We start from the raw sequence: 23,455 nt of genomic DNA on the forward strand, positions 1-23,455 counted from the left end.
TATCAGTAAATAAATACAATACAGTAAATAATACAATACAGATATATACCACTGATGAAAACAAGTATAATACTAAGTTCAGGGTCTGGGCTGACAAGCAGCAAGCCCGTGTTCGAGAACTGAGTGCTCCCTGTGGGATGGGGTGAGTTCCTGTCATTCACTTCTGTTCCTGCCAGGGACATGAAAGGAACCCTCGACTGGGCATCCCATGAAAGGTCACTCTGGAAACACCTTGGTGCTTCTGGCATGAGTGTGATGCAACTGGCAGTGATAAAATATTAAATAGTTCTTGAATGCACCCAAGAATAATTATTTGAGAATGATTCACATGATCCCAAGGCATGGGAAAAAAAATATTTATATTAAAATAATTAAGCAAAGGAAATATAGCTTCAGAATAACAGAAAAGTCAACCCCATTTTTTACTATGTCCTATTCCCTAATAAAATGCTATTATATTATCTAGTTTAAATGGCTCAAAACTATTTCTATGAAATTTATACAGAGGTACCTCTACCTACGAACGCCTCTACTTACAAACTTTTCTAGATAAGAACTGTGTGTTCAAGACTTTTTTGCTTCTTCTCAAGAACCATTTTCCACTTACAAACCCGAGCCTCCAAAACTGTAACCAGAAAAGGCAGGGAGAAGCCTCCGTGGGGCCTCTCTAGGAATCTCCTGGGAAGAAACAGGGCCAGAAAAGGCAGGAAGAAGCCTCTGCGGGGCCTCTCTAGGAATCTCCTGGGAGGAAATAGGGCCTCCACCCTCCCTGTGGTTTCCCCAATTGCACAATTATTTGCTTTTACATTGATTCCTATGGGAAAAATTGCTTCTTCTTACAAACTTTTCTACTTAAGAATCTGGTCATGGAATGAATTAAGTTCGTAAGTAGAGGTACCACTGTATATCGATAGCTGACATTTTCCTTTTTGTTTTTGTAAAAATACAATGTTACAATGTCACATAAAAGCATATTTACTGAGACAATATAGTCCACCTATTCAGTTGAATTCTTTGGGAAAAAAAATATAATCACCAGTCTAAACTTCAGGAAAGAAAAATAATGCTTTCGATATTCTGTAAGAGGGATAAGACTGAAGTTCTCTCTCTCTCTCTCTCTCTCACACACACACACACACACACAGAGAGAGAGAGAGAGAGAGAGAGAGAGAGAGAGAGAGAGAGAGAGAGAGAGAGAGAAACAAATCTCATATACTGCATAACACACAAAGTGAATATATTTTTCAAAAAAATTGAATAAGACAAGGACCAAAAAGCTAGCATTACCATACCTGAGTAAAAGAAATCCAGAAAACCACTGAATGGTGATAAATAGCAGAGTTGTTATAGTTACTTTAATTCTTATTTTTGCAGTTTAGATCAGGTGTGGCTCCAGAGTTGCATGCGGCTCTTTGGGCACTCTGCTGTTGGTTCCTGTTGGGTGATTCCACCACTGGCTGACCCTGACCCTTGCCATCCCCTCTCAGTCACTCCTTGACTGATTAGAGAAGGTAAGGGCAATGGCAGGGGATAGAGAAGTGGTCGGGACTGATACTCCAGCACCACAGTCTTTCTGGAGCTTCTTCTGGCCCTTGGTACTGGGCATTCTTTGGTCACTTGGGGAGACAAGCAACCTGAGATAATGGCCCAACCTGGCTGCAACCAATGCCAGCTTCACTAACATAAGGGCTGGTGGGATGGGAATGAGATCTTGGAAGAGGGGACAATGGAAAGGGGGATGGACCCGCAATGCCCAGTCATGGCTTCAAACTTGCATGGGGGACTATCACTACCTGGAGGATGCTTTTCAGTGAAAATTGCTCCACTGGAGGAATAAAGAAGTTCAGGGCAATGGAAAAAGGGGGCTGGCCCGCCAAACTGCCACATGTCAGGATCAGAAAAAATTGGAACACCCTCACCAATAACGCTCACCCACCAGCCAGTCTCCTCCCCTCTCTCTTTGGCAACCCCCCCTCCTTCTCCTCTCACAACCACATCTGGCCAGAGAGAGACATAGAGAGTGAGAAAGGGACGTAGAGACACAGAAAGAGATACGGAAAAGGGGAAAGAGGGACAGACAGAGGGAGGGGGGAGAGAGATACATAGAGTGGGGGAGACAGAGATACACACACACACGAGAGAAACAGAGTCACACAAAGAGATACAAAGAGAGGAGGGAGAAAGGGGGAAAGAGAGAGGGGAGGAAGAGAGACAGAGATACAGAGAGGAGGGGGAGAGAGAGATACAAAGAGAGGGGGAGAGAGGGAGAGAGGGGCGAAGAAAGAGGTCAAAAAGATTTTGTGGTCTGGATGTTTTTTAACAACTGGTTCTCTGCCGTAGTGACTGGCTGGGTAGGCATACTAGGGGGTCATGTGACTGGGTGGGAGTGAATGATGTTAAGTTGACCACGCCCGCTACGTTTTGGGGCTCCCTGTGTTTTCTTTTCTGTGGGAAACTGGTCCAAATGGCTCTTTGAGTGTTTAAGGTTTCAGACTCCTGGTCCAGACCTACAAAAATCTTATCACTCACTTGAATACTTTATATAGGAACCTCCTTGAATTTTTCCTTATTCAGCATACTATTTTTATTCAAGATTTTGATTAAGTTACATCTGGGATTTGTTTCTGATACAAGAGTTACAAAGACTCAAGCCTTTTCAAGTCAAATTTCTGTGATCTTTGCTACTGTGCTTCCTGATTAAGTGGGTCAGCACAAATTGAAATTCTTCAAAACATACATGGATGATTTGTGTTATACAGCAGCGATGGTTAACCTTTTTTTGTCACATGCAAAAGCGTATGTGCATGCAACAGCACACATGCATGTGTTGGCACTCATAATGCATGTGCCCATGACCCCCTGCATACCCCCATCTCCCTGCATATGCGCATGTGATGGCCCATGCTCCCCCGTGTATGCATGCAAGACCTCTATGCTCCCCAGTGCATGGGCCTTGAGCTCTCACCCCAGATGCATGCACACACATCTTCCACATGCACCCCACCCTCCACACATGCACGACATATCTAAAAATCAGCTGGCCAGTGGGAGGCTCACACACATGCATGGTGGAGCTGGGCTCTGCATGGCACCTGTCCCACATGTGCCATAGGTTCGCCATCATGGACATATGGCAATACATTAGACTTTTGTTAGTAGGGCTATAAAATGAGTAACCTTAGCCAAAAATTGAGTAACCTAACAACACAAAATACAAAGTTTCAACTAAGAACATTACACATGCTTTTTCTACTCTGAAATTTTCAAGACAAGGACCCTGAATACCAACAGAAACATACCTGACACCATACCATAATTATTGTGCATGGTACCACCATTTACAGTCAAGAATTCTAAATTTAAATAGGTAAAAATGCACACACCCGGCACATCCTGATGCCTCACTGTTGAGAACAGTAAACTCGTGTTAATTTACTGGGGCTAGATTCATAATATCTTGTATCTTTTAAATGATAATACTTGCCATAAGTGTAATTGAAATATTACACTTACATTTCCCTTCATTCTGCCTTCTAATAATCACTATGTTGTACTGTGCATTTTGCAAGCTTCAAATCCTTATTTATTCAAGGAACAGTCTTTGTATCAAAAACCTTTGAATGTGACGAATGTGTCTTTTGGGGAGGGGACTTCTAACAAATCTTTTGGATTTTAGAATTGTTTAAGTGGAAAAATGGGAATCTTAGTCTGTTTCATGTCTTAAGCCTTCCTTTGAAGTGCTATTCATTGCAGCTGATGATAACACTTGGTCAATTCTGTTTTGCCTCCCAAACAACAAATGAAAAGTGCAGTTGTGGCTGTAAATTATCTTATCTAACTTATTTCTCTCTAATAATAAGATTCGAAGGATAAAAGTCAAAATTGAAGGATGGATGGATCAAATAAGTCAACTTTTTAGTATTGGACAACTCTGATCAGTTCCTATCAGTTTTAAATGTCTGATGACAGTTCTATCATCAGGGCTACAGGATTTTTTTTTAAAGTGTGTCCTTTACAGCTCATTAAGTATCACCAATAATGAATTTTGATAATTGGATCTTGGTTAAAGAATCTGTTGCTGCAAAGAGCCTAAAAGAAATCCATAGCAGTTTCCCACAGCTATTTTGGTTGCTTTTCTTTACCAAAAGTGCAACCTGGCTATATTTAGTTCCATTAGTTTCCCTGCAAGGCAAATTTTAAAATATAGAAATCTATTGAATCTTTTTTTAATTATTGTTTTTGTCCAGTTGTTTTTGTCCAGTTGTTAAATGGAACAACATTTAACAAATATCTGATAGTTGTAACATCATTTGCATGATTATGCACTGTTCTCTTAAACACAAAAAAAATAGATTTCAACTTAAGAGGGATTTTAATTAATTCTCTGGGACATTGCAAGTATCTTAAAGTAAGTTTCATAGCCCATTGAAATAACCTCCAGGGAACATAATTTCTGCTTTTTCATATGTAAAGCAACTGAATAGACTAAAACATAACATATGTAAGATCATCAACATTTTGGAATGTCTGTAACATGTTATAATTTCTGATAGATTTCTTTCCACAGTGAGAAAGCCCAATAACACCACCTGCTCTTTTCAGGAAAGCCATTTTTTTGCAGTGCTTTTAAGCAAATAGAGAGAAAAATGAGAAAAAGAACTGCATAATAAAAAGGAACAAAGAGAAAATAGGTCAGAAAAAAGCAAGCATCTGCATAATAGGAATAGGCCTACAATAATGCAATAAAAGTGTAGTGATGACAAATTCCGTGCACAAGTTTTGAAAAAAATATGTACTAAATTATTGGAACAAAAGTGTTTCTAAATAAATAAATATGACAGATGTAAATAAATGTAAGCTGTATGCTAATACTGCAATTATTGTTGCTGACAGGCTAAGAAGAATCTAACATGGAATATTAGCCTTGCAACTAATTGTAAATGATGGCTCAAAGATACCTAAATGATCACCTAAAATACTTGCAGTTACACGAATCTGTAAAGTTGTTTCATATCATTGATGCTTATGGTCCAGGTCATAGACAGTGATTAACTGACTCTCTCCAGGAATATACAGTGGTACCTTGTCTTATGAACTTAATTTGTTTCGTGACCAGGTTTGTAAGTAGAAAAGTTCGTAAGAAGAAGCAATTTTCCCCATAGGAATCAATGTAAAAGCAAATAATGCGTGCAACACCATCCCAAAAGTCACCCCTTTTGCCTTGCGTTGCTGAGAATCCCCGCCTCCGGACTTCCATTGCCAGCCGAAATGCCCGTTCTTGTGTTGCTGGGATTTCCCTGAGCCTCCCCTCGCTGGGAATCCCGGCCTCTGAACATCTGTTACCAGCCGAAGCGCACGTTCTTGCATTGCAGGTATATCCCTGAGCCTCCGCTCGCTGGGATTCAAAAAGCGCCAGCAAAAATGAAGAGAATCCCAGAGAGGGGAGGCTCAGGGAAATCCCAGTGCTTTGGCTGGCAACGGAAGGCAAGGCATCCCAGCGGCGGTGGCTCAGGTTTGTAAGGTGAAAAAATGTTAACCATCGGGTTCGTATCTTGAAAAGTTTGTTAGTAGAGGCGTTCGTAAGACATGGTACCACTGTATTCATGTGTTTTTCCTGCTTTGTCTGGAGGTAACACTGATATTTTACCATATATTTTCCTAAGGCAGGAAATCATATTACTTACTCACATCAGTAATGTATATGAAAGAACCATTTAGTTCTTATATCTATGAATGATCCATATAAGACTTCTACAAATTTATCATAACTTGTAAATGCGACAGTTTTTTAAAGTTTCCTTCTATTATCCTCCTCTCCCTTGCAATCAACATGTTCAAAGGCCTCTGTCCAATCTACATTTCCAGTTTTATAAATTCACTGAAATATCTAAGACTGGATTGATCCGCAAGCCTACTCCTTAGCATCTTATAACAGAAGACTGTTTTCAGAGCCTGAGAAATAGATCACCCCTACACATGCAGCCTCAATACATTATCATTTTGAAAAAGCGTGTACAAAATTCCAAAAAGTGCACAAATTCAAAATTACAACCAATAAATAAAAGGGAAAAAGAGAAGGCAAATATATAAACAATCTAAGCCAGTGATGGTGAAACTTTTCAGCTCCAAGTGCCAACAAGGGAGTGCACATATGCTCAACAGGGCCACAACCTGGAAAAGGAGCTGCCCAGGAGACATGCGCACACCGGGAAAATGAACTTAAGGTTTCAGGTGCGCACATGCATGCTGGCCAGCTAATCTTCTGGTTACTGGCGTGCATGCATGTGGGACGATCAGCTGGCCAGTGTGCATACTCACACCAGAAAACAGAAGACCAGCACTGCCACAAGCAGGGAAGCCAGTTGATCAGTGCCCACGCACCAGAAAACCGGAAGAGGAATGGGTGACGCTGCATGTGCCAGGAAATATGGCTCCGTGTGCCACTTATGGCTCCATGTGCCACTTATGGCTCCATGTGCCACTTATGGCTCCGTGTTCCACTTCGGGCACACATGACATAGGTTCTCCATCATGGATCTAAGCATATCATGTTTATTAAATATTAATAATTTATAAAAACTTCCATTGTTTAAAAATAGACCTTTGTTGTAACTCAGTGGGGTCACACTGTGCAGGCCACATCCAATCCAGCTCCGCAAAGGGAAATAATGTCCCGATATATCATATGACAATAATGTGATGCCGCAAGTTTGATACCTGTGTTGTAAATGAAATCTGTGCTAAACAGAAATACAACTGACCATTTATTTTATTTTATTTTGTTTTGGGAAAAAAGATTGCCTTTTCGTATACTGATGTCAGTATTTCCTGAATCGAGTCATAATATACAGGATATTATTCTTCTGATTTCTCAAAACTACTTAATCAAGCATATAGCCTGGAGGCTGTTGTGTATACTCCCTTGCAGCTTGAGGAATGTTCAGATTCGGAGGATGAGTGGGATTTAGAGATCATAAATTTCCCTGTTCTACCAACAGTTAGCAATGTTAGTGAAAACCACGGCGCTAATGACATAGACATGAGTTCGGGTGACCCAAATGGGGGAGATAATAGATGTAGGGATGCTCGTTTCAGATGCTTTTGGAGACGCTTGGAAGAAAGAGGGAGGAGATATTAGAGAGTAATTAATTAATCAATTACCTCACATCCGGGTGTAAAACAGAACAGAAGCTGAATTTGTTCAATCTTGCAATCTAAAGATGGTCATGTCCAGGACTTGCTCCAGTGCATAAACTATCATGTGTGATTTATTATTTGTTTTTTATGACTCCTGGATAACCCTGATAAGCCCATAAATTTTAGAATGACTTGTGGAATGTTTTTTATGTTACTCGCCTACTGCTAACTTTGTCTTCTGCTTCTTTCATATTATCCATCACTATAATCTTGTTCTTAGGCATCATCAGCCTTCATGATGTCCCATTTGTTCATGTCATGTCAATGTATGTCCTGTTTTGATTTGTATTTTCTTTTATTCAGGTAGTACTTTTGATTATTCAAGATTACTACAAAGCACATCATCTTGATTGTAGATGTTCTGCTTTTATTCAAAATTATACACGAGTACTTAAATTCATGCCAATAATAAAATGAAGTATCTTTGACTACCATTCTTCAATAAAACATGTATTATAATAACTCCACATGAATGACAATAATGTGTAATGCATTGTCCTAAATAACAGCAATAACTAGACTTTCTGGTCATCAATTCCAAGACATTTCCATATCTAAATAGAGAATGACTATGGGCAGACAAAAATCAGTGGGAATGACTTCTAACTTCTTGTTGACTTCCCTATTGAGTTTTCTTGAAAGAAGCTGGCAATGAGCATCCCAGTATCTTTCTTCTTCTCCCCCTCCCTGTTCTTTCTTTCCTTTCTCCCTTCTTTCCATCTTTTTTATTCTTACCTTCTTCCTTTCAGCCTATGTTCATTTCAGATGAACTCAAGTTTTTAACAGCTCTTCTTGACATGCTGCACTAGAGATAGTGATTTGTTCAGATCCTTTGGCAGTCTATACATATTTGTTCAGAATTAGGTTTCACTGGCTGGGTTCACCCATTTAGCTAAATAAGGTGTGGGAAACAGATATTACCACTAGGCTATAACCTTATCATAATGTCTGGATTCGCACAATATACTAATCAAAAACCAAACAAACACAGTCATTAGATTTGTACTTACGACTCTGCTTCTGCATCAGTAGCAAATGTTTTGACTAGGAAAGGGACGAATACAAACCTCACCTTTCTTTATTCAAAAAATAAAAATAACAGCATAAGTCAGCAAAGCAGTCCCTTCACTTTGGATTACTGATTTGAGCCTTTCACCATTCTCCTTTGGGTTTTTTAACCTCTTAGTTTTCCCCATTTTAAGACCTTCAGCCACCTCACTTCTTATTTCTTCTTTTTCACTCTTTTCTCCAATCTTCTCATTTAATCCTTCCTTCTTGCCCCTTCTAGTCATTCAGCATCTTTTTTCTTGTCCTCTTGATTTTTCTGAATTTGGTCTTGTTTTACTTTGATCTCTTCAAGGTCTTGGTCCTCCCAGTTTCCATTTGGTCTCAAATTGGTGCTACACCTACAATCCAGTTTGCAGGTACTGGATTTTTCTCACAATCCAGCTGATATTTCGTTTTGCCATCTCCTGGGCCTATTTTTTCTTCTTCACAAGATCAACTCTTTTGAATGCTTTGTCACTTCCATTTTCCCCCTTATCCTTTCTTATGGTCTCTTTTTTAGAATCTTAATTTGCTCTTGCCTTCATTTATTTCTCTAAGGTTCTCCTTCTATAACTCAGTTTTTCAGTTCTTGTTCCTAAATTAATCTTTAATTTATGTCACCCTAAGCAATACAGCTTTCCAATTTGTTCCCTTCACCCTTTACCTAGCAACATTATTCATGCTTTCCAAAGAGAGAGAGGGAGATTCATAAACATATCTCAATTGCTTCCTTAGGCCACCAAGTGACCCAAATAATATCAATTAATTTGGAATACCAGAAGAAAGAAGCCTATACTTGAAATGCTGATTCACAGTCATAGAAGTCTCTAAACTTGTTTGATTTGCAGTGGGGAATTGCTGTATTTCTGTTGCCATTCTTATTTGCATTCAAAATTTCCATCTCATGAGTCATGTCTGAAAATTGTCTATCAAGTCTAGACAGTTAAATAAGGGCTAAGGGTCCAGAAACCTATGATTTACTTCAAGCCCAGATGTGAACTTTGAGAACTTGATTGCTTCCTCTTATTTCCAACACTCTTTAATGAAAGTTGCTTAGAAACTAAGCATAAAGATTCAATCCACTACTTAACTCCACTAACCATTGATCAAGTCACCAATCACTTGTTCCAATTTCAGAATCAAATGTCAGACTAGATGGGCCAGTAAACCCAAGAAATGGGACAGAATCTATAAAAGTCATTATTAGAGCAGCTGCAACAGCTACAGCTCTGATATTTAGTTCTTGTCACATTGACAGAGAATTATGTTAAAACTTCCAGAAAATGTACTTCCTCCATCATGAACGTGAAATATACATTTCTCTGAGATTAGATGATTTCTTTAATTATTGAAAGTATCTGCTAATAAATATTCACTAAGATTTTCTGATATCCCTGTTGTTTATGAAACAACAGTTTCCTTTAAATAATTTAAATTAAAGACAGTCAACCCATCTAATGGCAATGAATTCATCTTTGTAAAAAAATACACTACTCACTTAAACAACTCAATATAACTCCAAGTAAATCAAACTTCTGTGAAATCAAACTGTCCACTTAGGAAGCAACACTGATTGACAATCAATTTCACATGCTATTATGCACATTCAACTTTGTACAGAACAAAGTATTCAATGATAACATTTCATTCATTCAGATCTAGGATGTTTTATTTGAGTGTTCCCTTTATTTTTTGCGCAGTAAACATACTTCTTATTGTTTGCAATCTCCTCAGATCAATGTTCCCTCTAATGCGCGTGACCGCGCATCCAAAATCTACCCCCATGCCCCAAAACTACCCCCATGCACTCTTTTCCAAGGCTGCGCACCCCTGCGCAGCGGGCGGGGAGCAACAAAGGTTTTTTATTTTGAATGACGGGGGTGCTTGTGCGCACACTCCCCATCCCCCTGCCAGCCCACAGGGGGGCAGCAGGGAGGCATAACTGAGAGGCTCCCTTTCCTCCATTTCCTATGTCTACTGCCGGCGGCCGGCACCAGCAATAGACATAGGCGATGGGAGAAGGAAAGGGAGCTGCGGCCGCCCCCACCTCCCAGGAACCTCCGCCCCCTTGCGCCTCTGGCCTCTTGCTGCTGCCCCCCACCCGCCTGATCCTCCCGCTCGCCTTGTGCCTCGGGGGGGGGAGGTGGTGGAGGTCAGGGCCGCCTCCCACGGTTTTTCAATTGCTAATTGCCTTTTCCTGAATCTCCCGGCCACTCACCATGGAGGAGGAGGTGGGGAGGAGGAGCCAATTGCCGGCCCGCTTTCTTCCCTGCTCCTTGCCTCCACCTTCTCCTTGCTCAACAGCCGACCGTGATGAGTGGATAGGAGATTCAGGAGCTTATTATATCTATTGGTAAAATCTTGTGGACCCAATGGGCTGCATCTGTCCCGCGGGCTGTAGTTTGGGGACCACTGATTTAAAGCATGTGGTAAAAAGCACCCAAATAATAACAGAGAGAAAATAGGCGTTGATATGCTTACCTGAACGCCTCTTCTCGTACGGTGAGTGGGTACAGCAGTCACATGGGGTTTGCTCTGTCCAATCCGGTGGAACTGAGCCTAGTATTAAAAAAGACTGCTGGATCCGCCCCTTCCCCAGAATTCGCGAATCCGTAGACTAGGCTCAGTAGTGAAGCTCTTTAAAGTTCAACTCCCGTGTTAAAAGAAGTTAGAATAGAAAGTGAAGAAGACCACACAAAGGGAGGGAAGTGACTGCTGTACCCACTCACCGTACGAGAAGAGGCGTTCAGGTAAGCATATCAACGCCTATTCTCCGTACTGAAGGAGTGGGTCCAGCAGTCACATGGGACATACCCAATAGATAGGTCCCTAGGGTGGGAGTACATGGCTATCGTGAGAGATAACGGATTGGAGTACTCTTCTGCCGAAGGCAGCGTCCGCTGATGCGTACGAATCAATTTTGTAGTGCTTTATGAAGGAATTTGGTGAGGCCCAAGTGGCTGCTTTGCAGACTTCTTCCAACGGAGCCTGAGTTGCTCAAGTGGCAGATGTGGCAGCACTTCTGGTGGAGTGCGCTGTAATATTCCTTGGAATGGAAAGGGAAGCTGTCTCGTAGGCCTTAGAGATGGTCCCTCTGATCCAACGGCCTATTACTGTGGAAGACACTCTAGATCCCCGGGATCTGGGGTGGTAAGCCCCGAAGAGTGCTTCTGACCTTCCTATGGGTCCTGTGCGTTGGATAGAGATCTTTAGCGCCCTAGTGAAATCCAGGGTGTGCCATCTAATTGCCAGGAGATGCTCTCGTTGGAGACAGAAGGAAGGTAAGACGATATCCTGAGATCTGTGGAACATGGAACTGACCTTTGGGAGAAAGGTGGGGTCCAGTCGCAGAACCACCTTGTCCTGGTGGAACTGACAGAGGTCCTGTCTGGTAGAAAAGGCTGCCAATTCAGACATGCGTCGGGCAGATGTAATTGCCACCAGGAATGCTACCTTGAAGGATAGGTACCTGAGGGACGCAGACTTCAGGGGTTCGTAAGGTGCCTGAGTAAGGGAGTGGAGAACCCGTGGCAAGTCCCAGGTAGGATATCTGTGGATCTTGGAAGGCCTGAGGTTGGCCACTCCTCTTAGGAATTCTTGGATTTCCGGGAAGGAGCGTAGGGGCTGCCTGGGAGGCCCCGCCAGGACGGAAGAAATGACTGCCAGGTGACGCCGGATGGTGCTGGTAAAGAGGCCTTGGTGGAAAAACTTTTCATGAGGAAGGCGATTATCCTGTGTATGGGAAGACACAGGGGAGATAAGCCCTCCTGTGAGCACCATTGATGGAATTTGGACCAAGTATGGTCGTAGATCCGATTGGTAGACCCCCTTCTGGACTACAGGATGACTTCCACTGTGTCCGGGTCATACCCTCGCAGGTCTAGGTCTCTCCGGATAATAGCCAGGCGGTGAGGTGGAACCGCTCCGGGTCCGGATGGAAGGGGGCCCCTTGCCGCAACCTCTCCTCCGAAACGGGGAGTCGCCAGGGGTCCTGGATGGACAGTTGTTGGAGGTCCGCGAACCATAGCCTGCGAGGCCAGTGAGGGGCTATCAGGATTACCCGGCTTTGTCCAGAAGAATTTTGTGGATCACGTCTGACAGAATTGAAATTGGAGGGAGGGCATACAGTAGACCCGGAGGCCAAGGACTCCTGAGAGCATTTATTGCCTCTGCTCCCGGAGACGGGAACCTGGAGATGAAGCGAGGGAGCTGGGCATTGGTTTTGGTCGCAAACAGATCTAACACTGGGTGGCCGAACCTGAGGCAGATTTGGTGGAACAGTGACTGATGGAGGTTCCACTCGCCTGGGTCTATGGTCGCTCGCGAGAGCCAGTCCGCTTGGACGTTGAGGCTCCCCGAGATGTGATCGGCTAGAAGCGACTGGAGATGTTTCTCCGCCCAGAGGCCTAACTTCAGGGCCTCCCTCATGAGAGCCTTGGATCTTGTGCCTCCCTGTCTGCAAATATGGCTATTGGTGGCTATATTGTCCGTGAGGACCAACACATGCTGATTGGAGATGTGAGATTGGAATTGTTTTAGAACTAGAGACACGGCTCGTAATTCTAGTCAATTGATGGGCCTGAAAGCCTCCTCCGGTGACCCTGTGCCCTGAGCTAAAAGACCTTGGGCGTGGGCTCCCCAGCCCGAGAGGCTGGCATCTGTGGTGACTACAAACTGGTCGGGGCACCGGAAGAGAGATCCCTTTGCTAGGGCTGGAGACGACCACCACTTGAGGGATCTGCGAACCGCAGAAGAATGGAAATGCGGCGATTTGAGTTGCTGTGGCCCGATCTCTGAAACGGTAACAGAAGCCACTGTAGTTCCCTGGCGCGAAGGCGGGCCCAGGGGACAATACCAATACATGACACCATTTTACCCAAAAGGGAAGATAGGGTGGCAATGGAAGCAGATTGTTGGGGCATAATGCGAGCAATGAGATCCCAAAAAACTACGTTTTCTCTCAGTGGAGAGGAAAACCTGGGCTAACTCAGAATTAATGATAGTTCCCAGATGCAGAATGGAAGTGGAAGGATCCAGGTGGCTCTTTTTGAAATTTATGGAGAAACCATGATTCTGTAGAACCGACATGGTAAGGGAGAGGTCTGCAGCCACTCCAGTTCTGGAATTCCCATGAATTTAAAAGTCATCTAAATAACATAAGATATGAATGGGAGAGGCTCGGGAATGAGCCGTCAAGGATCCCAAGAGTTTAGTGAGGACTCTGGGAGCTGAGGAGAGCCCAAATGGCATAGCCCTATACTGGAAGTGCCTGCCTTGAAAGGCGAAGCGCAAAAATTTCCTATGGGCCTTGGCAATGGGAAGATGGAGGAAGGCCTCCGTGAGATCCAGAGACACCATAAAGTCTCCCCGATGAAGGTGCTAGGATGGGAGATAAGGAATGCATTGAATTTCCTATATTTTATGAACCGGTTCAATTTCTTTAGGTCCAAAATGGCTCTCCGGCCTCCAGAGGTCTTAGGGACCATGAAGAGGATGGAATAGAAGCCAGAACCTCTCTGGAGAGAGGGGACCGGTTGAATAGCTGTAATAGCCCACAAATGGGAAATAGCCTCCTCCATTCGGAAACTATCTGAAGGGAGGCTGGGAGAAGAACAAGAAACAAGCGGTTAGGGGGAGAAGAATGAACTCTAATCTTAGGCCCCTGTTCACAGTGTCAATAACCCAGGGGTCCTTACAAGAACGGTGCCAGGCGGAAGAGAACCAGGCTAGGCGACCGCCTATGGGGAAAAAGGAGTACTTACCATCTGGCTCTTTTGGAAGCCCTGGTAGAGGAGGATCCTCTCTGATAACGGGAACCTCTGCCCCTGGTGGTTCTAGATTGGGATCGAAACCGAGGGGAATATTGACCTGGACTCCTTTGAAGGGTGAAGCCTTGATCCTGTTGCCGTCCTGTGCGCCGAAAAGGCTGCGGCTTAGGGGCCTTCTTGGTGGTGGGTCCTAAGACCTTTTTCTTGTCTGTGGTCTCTGTAAGGAGAGGATCCAGGAGGTCTCCGAAGAGCAAGTTGCGTTTCAGCGGACCCATGGCTAGCTGCCACTTTTGTCTTGCTCCCGCCTGCCAAGGGCGGAGCCACAGAAGTCTTCTGGCCGTTGTTGAGGCTGCTACTGACCTGGCTGCAAATCTTGAAGATTGGAAGGTAGCATCTGCTATGTATTGGGCAGCTGCGAAGACTTTGTTGAAATCCTGTTGGCCCCTTAGATCATCTGGAGGCAGGTGAGATTGGAGCTGACGGAGCCACAAGAGCATAGCTCTAGAGAAGAAGGATGCCGCTGCAGCACTCTTAATGGCCCATGAATCTGCGAAGAGGCTTCTTTTGAGCATCTGCTCAAGGCGTTTGTCCTCCGGCCGGAGGACCTCCTCTGCTTCGCCAGGCATGGCGGCCGTTGAGTGGAGCGTTTTCACTGGCTCATCTGGCCTAGGACATGTTAGGAGCTCCTCATAGGAGGGAGAAAGCTTGTAAAGCTTCTTGTCCTTGGAAGTGGGAGTGAGGCGAGCAGTTGGGTGGTCCCACTGTTTGAGCAAGGCATCCTTAAATAATTTGGGCATAGGAATTACCTCATTATCTTCCTGTTCTTCCATGAAGTAAGGAAGATTTTCCTCCGGAGGGTCTGAAGGAGTAGTAGCCTGTTTTTCCTGTTCGGCTAGCCCCGTGGATACTCTTGCTTTAAGCAGGAGAGATTTGAAAAGCTGAGAAGGGAAGATAGCAGCTGGGGCTGGAATCTTGATCTGGGATTCCTCGTCTTCCGACAGCCCTTGAAAGGGGTCATCATCCTCTGCTGCATCCACGTCCTCATCCTCTTCCTGAGAGGAGTCAGAGACCTCCCTGATTGGGGCTCTGTAGGAAGGAGCAGAACTCACGGGACGGGAGGAGCGTGGGAGGGGATGAGACAAAGAAGACACATGGAAAGATGAGAGTTTAGCGTCCATGGTGTTAGTCAAAATAGTCAAGATAGACTGAAACTCCGGAGGCAAGGAAGAAACATCAGCCGGAAAGGAAGGAGGATCCCTGAAGGCCTGAGCAGATTCTGGCTGGGAAGGATCCTCAGTAATATCTGGCTCCTCTGGACCTAAACCCCATAGGTTAGGTTGGGGTGGATTTAGGTTTGGCTCATCCAGGGATAACACAGGAACCCCAGAGGGAGGCAGGTTAGAGGCCTCCGGGAGGGGTGTATTGGTATGCACTTGGGCCTGCACTTTAAAACGTTTGGCTGATTTATCATATAATTTTTGTAGGGCTAGGTCCCTTCTCTTCTCAGCCCTGGTGGGCCCGGCTAAGGAATGGGCGCCAGAGGAAGAGGAGGAATAGGCCTGGGGAACTTCAGTAGAATTATCAGTAGGCCTAACCTCTTTGGGACTCTTAGTAGTGCCTCTCTTGGGAAAAGAAGCCATAGTCTGAAACAAATTACAGAGGACAAGGCTTGAGCCAATAAAATAGGGGGGAGAAGAATTTTTTGTGAGCTTTCCCAAGAGGAGAGGTGACCCTGCTCCTAGGCCCAGGAGCAGCTGCGCCTTAAGGGGCAATCCTGGACGGTACCAGAGAGTTCGTGTCCCTAAGTGCAGCGTGGCAGGCCTCACAAACTTAACTTTAAGAAAAACCAAGGCACAACTGGTTGGAGGCCACTTCCGTGGAGAATAGGTTCGAGGGAACTCGAACGACGACTCCAAGGGTCAGGCGGCGGGCTGGAAGCACTAATGGCCGACCTCTTAGGGCAGAACCGAAAGTGCAATTACTGGGCGCGAGGGCCTTTGGCGCCAAAAACAAACGCTCCGTTAATTTATGATCGGAGACACTAAGCCCGGGAGACAATTCAAGTCCCACACCGCGGGAGGTAATTAGCCCTTAATAGTTTGTTTATTTTAGTTAAAGAAGGCTTGCTCTCGGCGGGACCTCCAGACCGTAATAATAAAATAACGGCCGCGGCAGCAGCACGGAGGGAAAAACCGCGGGGGCTGAGCCGCTAACTTCTCCCCCAACTCAAAGCCCAGGAGGGCTGAGTGGAATCCCCAGCCGGCAAGCTTAATACAGTAATGGAAAATTCTTACTGGATTTGAAGAGAGATCGAAGGGAAGGTGTTTTGGGAGGAACGAGCATTCACACACATCCGAAGGAATGCGAACTGAGCGAATTCTGGGGAAGGGGCGGATCCAGCAGTCTTTTTTAATACTAGGCTCAGTTCCACCGGATTGGACAGAGCAAACCCCATGTGACTGCTGGACCCACTCCTTCAGTACGGAGAAAAACCCACCCCTCACCTGTTTTTGGAAATGGTTCAAGAGTTCACACACACACACACAAGGGGGAAGGAGACAGGGATGGAAAAAGAGGAGAAGTGAGAAGGAATGAGAGAAAAAGGGAGAGAGAAATGAGAAACAAATGAGACAGAAAAGGGGGAGAGACAGGAGAGGTACTCAGAAATGAGAACTGTGGTAGAAATTTGAGGAGGGATGATTGATTATTAAATATGGATTGACTATGTTATATTGGTAAAAGATATATTTAGGTGTTGTTTAATATTAGGATGTATTAATTTAAAAAAATTGGATTAGAATTTTAGAACTATATAGAATTACATAGGTAAAATTAATGGAAGATACATATAATAAATAAGGGGTTGATGATATGTACTGTATGGTTTTATGACTTTGCATTATGAATTTAAAATATACTTTGAAATGTAGAAGATTGATGAAAGTTAATAATAGTAAATGCTAATTGCCTGAAAATTAATTGAGCTTGGAAATATTGAATGAAGTTATAGAAAGGTATAATTTATGGAAATACTTTAATTGATGCATTGGTGTTCAGGCAGATTTTCATAGTATTACTAGACTACTATAATACTATGATAAATATTTATGAAATGAAGATTTTAAAGCATGAATTTATTAATAGTTGTGTTTTTGGTTTTGCTGGTTGTTTTAGTTTTAATAGTAATAGATTTTGGGGTTTTTTAATTATTAATTTCTTTTAATAAAAAAGAAGGGATTTTTTTGCTACTTATTTACTTACTTACTTACTTACTTACTTACTTACTTACTTACTTACTTACTTACTTACTTACTTACCTACTTACTTACACATCTATGCTGCCCAGTCCCGAAGGGACTGCCACTCAGACACTATACTTTTCTGCCCACACCAAAAAAAAATAATTCAGATACAGCATCAATAGAGGAGGAAAATAATAATACTAAAAGGTAGGTAGCATCAATGGAGGAGCAATATAATAGCATGTTGCATTTCTGATGAACCTTGTTTTAATATCAGAAAAAATCCAGCGTACAGGAGTTAATTTTGTCCTTAATAATTCCAATTTTACGCATCAGTCAGCTTCCATAGTTTTATACTCTTTATAACCTATAGCAGTGATGGTGAACCTATGGCAGGGGTGTCACAAGTGGCACGCGGAGTCATATCTGCTGGCACACAAGCTGTTGCCCTAGCTCAGCTCCAGTGTGCATGTTTGCCGGCCAGCTGATTTTTGGCTCACACAACAGCTATGGGAGGTCATTTTTGGTTTCCAGAGAGCCGCCAGGTGATGGGGGAGGGCATTTTTATCCTCCAGGGAAGTCTTTGGAGCCTGGAGAGGGTGAAACACTAGCCTACTGGGCCCACCAGAAGTTGAGAAACACACCGTTTCTGGCCTCCAGAGGATCTCCAGGGGGTGTGGAAGCTGTTTTTGTCCTCCCCAGGCATTGAATCATGGATGTGGGCACTCACGCACATGCTCTTCTGGCACCCAAGGAAAAAAAGGTTTGCCATCACTGACCTATAGATAACTGCTACCTGATAGAGGAGAGAAAGTTATGCTTTAAAGTTATGCTTTAAAGCAAGGGGACTCCAACCTTGGTAACTTTAAGACTGGTAGACTTCTTTCCATGGTAGTTGGAGAATTCTGGGAGTTGAACTCCTCAAGACTTAAAGCTGACAAAGTTGGAGACCCCTGCTTTAAGGAACATAAACATTTAAAAGCTTGTGAATATTTTAAATAACCTTTCTAAATTAGTGGAAACATGTATACATTTCTATGGCTAACAATATCTACTGTCTTGGATATGAAAACAGAATTATTACAACTTCTGGTGGTTCTGATTAACTCACCACTACTCTAATGAACTTATTTATTTATTTATTTATTTTATTTTATTTATTTGTTTTGTCCAATACACAATAATACACAATGAGGGTTATAGAGAATATAATCAGGTAGAATGTATTAAAGGGGGAATAGAGGAGAAAATAAAGGAGTTAAATATAACTATGAGAGAATAGCAGAAAAAGATATAGGTATAGAAGAGAAGATATATGAGATGTAGGAGAGACAATAGGACAGGGGACGGTAGGCACTCTGGTGCACTTATGTACGCCCCTTAGTTAATTTCTTAATTCATTAATTCATTAAAAAACTTAATTTCTTCTAACATTTGTTTGGAAATCTAGTACATATGCTAGAAAAAGCTGCTTGTTATTCCAATAAACAGGCAGTCAAAATAATAAGTTTTACGTGTTCATTTTGCAAGTAATGATGTTTTATTCATTGCTCAGTACAACCAAAACTACATCACAAATGTATTTAAACATTTCACACCAAACTGCAGATAAAGTTCTTCTGTTTCAAAGCCCCAGAAAAATGTTTCATTCCCTGCGTGTGACAGCTGACTTGGTCAGTAGATTTTGACAGAGGATTTGATTAACGAAAAAGGTTAAATGGCAAAAATCAATATAGCAGCATAGCTGAAGCTGCTATGATGAACTGATGGTCTAGATTGATAACTATTACATGCCTTTGTATCCAGAAATAGATTTGTTACCCACATATCTGCTAAGAATAAATGGAAACAATGATTGTTCATAAGAAATGACAGCTGTTAAATTAAAAGCATAATTTCCAACTTGGTGCCTCTCAGATAGGTTGGAGTTCACTTCCTATAATTGTGTGGATCCTGCTGGTTGGAAGATTACTGAACAAAGTTGTCATGTATTCAAGGACAAAATCCACTAAAATCAGTCTATGCCACTGTTTCTGGAAGGATAACTTAGAACAACTATAATATTAAAATAATGTTATCATAATTTCCTTAAAAATCTCTGAGTGTTGATTTCAATAGCTCTAAGGTTCTTTAAAAAAAATCTGATTGACACAAGTAAATCCAGATTTTAATAATAATAATAATAATAATAATAATAATAATAATAATAATAATAATAATAATTTATTATGTTTGTATGCCACCCCTCTCCGTGGACTCGGAGCGGTTAAATGTATTTGCCAATACAGGTAGTCCTCTGGAAAGTCCTCTGGTAGTAACTCTGGAAATTCCACCATAACTCATGATAGTCATTAAGTTAAGACACTCATGTGACCAACTCAATTTTATTGCATTTAAGCACTTAAGCAAACACCAGAGTTGTAAAGTGAATACTGTGGTTGTTAAATGAGTCAATGCACTCCTTAAGTGTAGTCTTTTTGCTGGTTTCCAGCAAAAAAAAATGCCATAAATGTCAGAACATGATTGACTGTAGAATGCTACAATTGGCTATAGAAGGCAATCCATCTGTTAATATTTGAAATGTGATTATCATATTTTTTGGAGTATAAGACACCTTTTTACATCCCAAAATAGGATGAAATATTGGGTATGTCTTATACACCCCACCCAACCACTCTCACACTTTGGCCTCTGCCTCTCTGCAATTTGCCACCTTGCAGCAAACAGCACAGAGCCTGATTATCACAAGCAACTGATTATTGGCCTCCCAACCCACAACTGATTGAGGATGCAGGCAGGCCATGTGCTAAAACTAAAAGTGAAACTAGCTGCAAGGAGGCAAATTTCTGGGAGGTAGAGGCAGAATTTTATTTTCTTGTGCTAATCAGACTGCTGAAACTGGATGCACGGAAGTAAATAACTATAAATTTCTATAGAATGTTCAAATCATCAGACTTATTTTTAAAGACCGTGTTTTATTATTTATTTACTTATTAAATTTATTGGCTGCAGATCTTATCACAATTTTGTACTTGGCCTCAAATAGTGTTAATTAAAATTCAACTATAAACATTAAATGTACAAATAAATTCAACAATCTGACCAATACTTATTGGAAGTATGTATGTATTTTATGTATGTATCTCTGTATCAGAGTGGGTGTAAGTTATTTCATTAGTAAACTAAGTTCAAAGCATGTCATTGTGCATTTCTGGAAATTTTTCATTGGTAATTTGATATTAGGAATGTAATAACTTGCCTATCTTCAAAACAAGGCAGCTGGACATATTGTTCTAATGCAACTGACACAGAGAATAAATATTTGTTTGTTCCTCCATCATGAGATAAGCTTTAAACTATGTTGTCTATCTATATTTCACTCATATACTTTTCCACTGACACAGTGATATACAGTGGTACTTCTACTGAAGAACTTAATTTGTTCCGTGACCAAATTCTTAAGTAGAAGCAATTTTTCCCATACGGAATCAATGTAAAAGCAAATAATGCGTGCAAACACATTAGGAAAGAAATAAAAGCTCGGAATTTGGGTAGGAGGAGGAGGAAGAAGAGGACGAGGAGAGTCGCTGCCAAAGGAAGAAGGTGAGGTTAGGAGAATAAAAAAAATCCAAAACTTTAAGGCTTAAAAAAAAGGATTCTGAGGTGGCAAGGAGAAGAATGCACCTCTAATTCACTTGGCGCAAGGCTGCCTCCCATACATTGCCTCCCATACACTGGCTGGTGCTGCTGCTACCTGCTGCCTCTTCCTTCCCATGCTGAAGGGCTCCCCTCTCCTGTCGCTCGCTCGCTTTGTAGTCAGCGCCTTTTCTTCGCTGTGGTGACTCCTTGGCTGCCCAGAGCGAAGGGAGCATTTCTTTTTTCTGGGTGCTGGCACAGGTTTATTCCCTGTCCAAGCGCCCAGAGAAAGGAAAATGCTTCATTTGCTCTGAACTGCCAAAGCCTCCTTAAGCACCACCGAAAGGCTCCTCTGGCAGCCCAGATGGCCGGGATTAAAGGGGGAATGGCAGAAAACTGGCCGGGCCTTCGTGCCACTCTCAAATTTCCTGGGAATTTTTTTCCTGGCTCAGGTTCTTAAGTAGAAAATGGTTCTTAAGTAGAGGCAAAAAAATCTTGAACACCTGGTTCTTATCTAGAAAAGTTCTTAAGTAGAGGCATTCTTAAGTAGAGGTACCACTGTATATGCACAAATATAAAATGAATCTTTCTGATAACATATTCATAAGATTGTGAAATTGTTTTCAATACACAGTATACAGAGTTGAGTTGTTTTTTTTTTACTGTTGCCAGGAATGTTTTCTTCAGGAGATGGTTCAATTACATTTTTTCCCTAAATAAGCATCTAAAAGTAAGTTCTTTGAATTAGTGCCAGCAGCAGAGAATAATCTATGCCAACTGAAGTGAAAGTTAGCAAGCTAAAAAAGCAATAAACAAAATGTTTCATAATTTCTTTTCTCTGAAAGAAAAGCATTTATCTAAAACAGGGATGAGCAACTTTTCAAGATCTGGAGGGATCACATTTTTTTATTTATGCCAACGTGGCAACCATTGGGTTGGATTTTTAGAGTGACATTGCTTTTTAAGTCCCACAAAACTACAGAAATAGTCATGAAAATGGGTGCTGCTCTAACATACCTAAAAAAAAAGCAATAGTTTCTATCACTTTGTAATAGCGGTCCTCAAACTTTTCAGTTTGACGGACTGGCAGGGGGGGAGAGGGGATATTCCATGTGAGTAGTAAATATTTGATGTTATACGGACTTTAGTCTTCTCTACTGCAGTCATTTCCTTTTGCCATTTTTCTTTAAGAATCTTTGCTTTTAGGCAAGGTAATGTCACGCTATCTACATCTTTTCTAAAAAATATATAATTTATTAGTTTTATATAAGGGGAAGCGGAGAAGGGAGTACAAAATCGAAAAAGGGGAGGAGGAGAAGGAGGAGTACAAATGTAATAAGTTTAAGGTGAATTTACAAAGATTTACAGAGGTCAGTTGTATTCCTTAGTATATATATTGTTACAATATTTCTATTCATATTTCAATCTTAGTTTATATTCCATTGATCTGCATCTTTTCTATTTGTTGAGGGACAGAGCCACAATGAGTTTGTTAATGATGTAAAGTGATGGGGCTGTGTAAACACATATGAATAAGATGGTAACTATTATTCCAAAATTAGAAATACAGTGATCCCCCGCTCGTTGCGAGGGTTCCGTTCCAGGAGCCCCCGCAACGAGCGGGTTTTCGCGAAGTAGCGATGCGGAAGTAAAAACACCGTCTGCGCATGTGCAGACGGTGTTTTTACTCCCACAGCGCTAGCGAGGAGCCGAAGATTGGGGGCGGGGCGGCTGTTTGCCGCCGGCATGGAGGGCTTCCTAGCAGCCCCCCAAACCCGGGTTGGGGGTCCGGGGGGCGCTTGGTATCGCCGGTTTTGAGCTGAGTCCGGAAGCGAATTCGCTTCCGGACTCAGCTCAAAACCGCCGATAGCAAGCGGCAAGGAACGGCTTGTCTCGGCGCTTTCGAGCTGTCAGCTCGAAAGCGCCGAGACAAGCCGTTCCTTGCCGCTTGGTATCGCCGGTTTTGAGCTCAAAACCGCCGGTTTTCAGCTCAAAACCGCCGGTTTTCAGCTCAAAACCGCCGATAGCAAGCGGCAAGGAACGGCTTGTCTCGGCGCTTTCGAGCTGTCAGCTCGAAAGCGCCGAGACAAGCCGTTCCTTGCCGCTTGGTATCGCCGGTTTTGAGCTCAAAACCGCCGGTTTTCAGCTCAAAACCGCCGATAGCAAGCGGCAAGGAACGGCTTGTCTCGGCGCTTTCGAGCTGTCAGCTCGAAAGCGCCGAGACAAGCCGTTCCTTGCCGCTTGCTATCGGCGGTTTTGAGCTGAGTCTGGAAGCGAATTCGCTCCCGGACTCAGCTCAAAAGCGGCGAGAATGAACGGCGTGGGCGGGCGAAGGGCGGGCGGCAGCGAGGAGTTTGCGTGGGCGGTGGGGAAACTCCTCGCTGACGCCAGCAAGAGGGGGAAGACCCAGGGAAGCCGCTGCCATCTACGCATGCATGCCCGGCACGCATGCGTAGATGGTATTTTTGACTTCCGGGTTGAAAAATAGCGAAGTACCCTGTTCGCAATGGTTGGGGACGCAATAAACGGGGGATCACTGTAAAGGTTAACACTTAGCCATTTAAC

The 23,455-nt window shown here is 42.8% G+C and overlaps 1 protein-coding gene across 2 annotated transcripts in view; it reads right to left on the reverse strand.

Moving 5' to 3' along the window:
- The window catches only part of PRR16 (proline rich 16), a 110,432-nt gene that overhangs the window by 1,745 nt on the left and 85,232 nt on the right, over window positions 1–23,455 (reverse strand). The gene's annotated exons all lie outside the window — the stretch shown is intronic.

Source organism: Erythrolamprus reginae, chromosome 2 (genome assembly GCF_031021105.1).
Source record: "Erythrolamprus reginae isolate rEryReg1 chromosome 2, rEryReg1.hap1, whole genome shotgun sequence".
Classification (NCBI taxonomy): domain Eukaryota; kingdom Metazoa; phylum Chordata; class Lepidosauria; order Squamata; family Dipsadidae; genus Erythrolamprus; species Erythrolamprus reginae.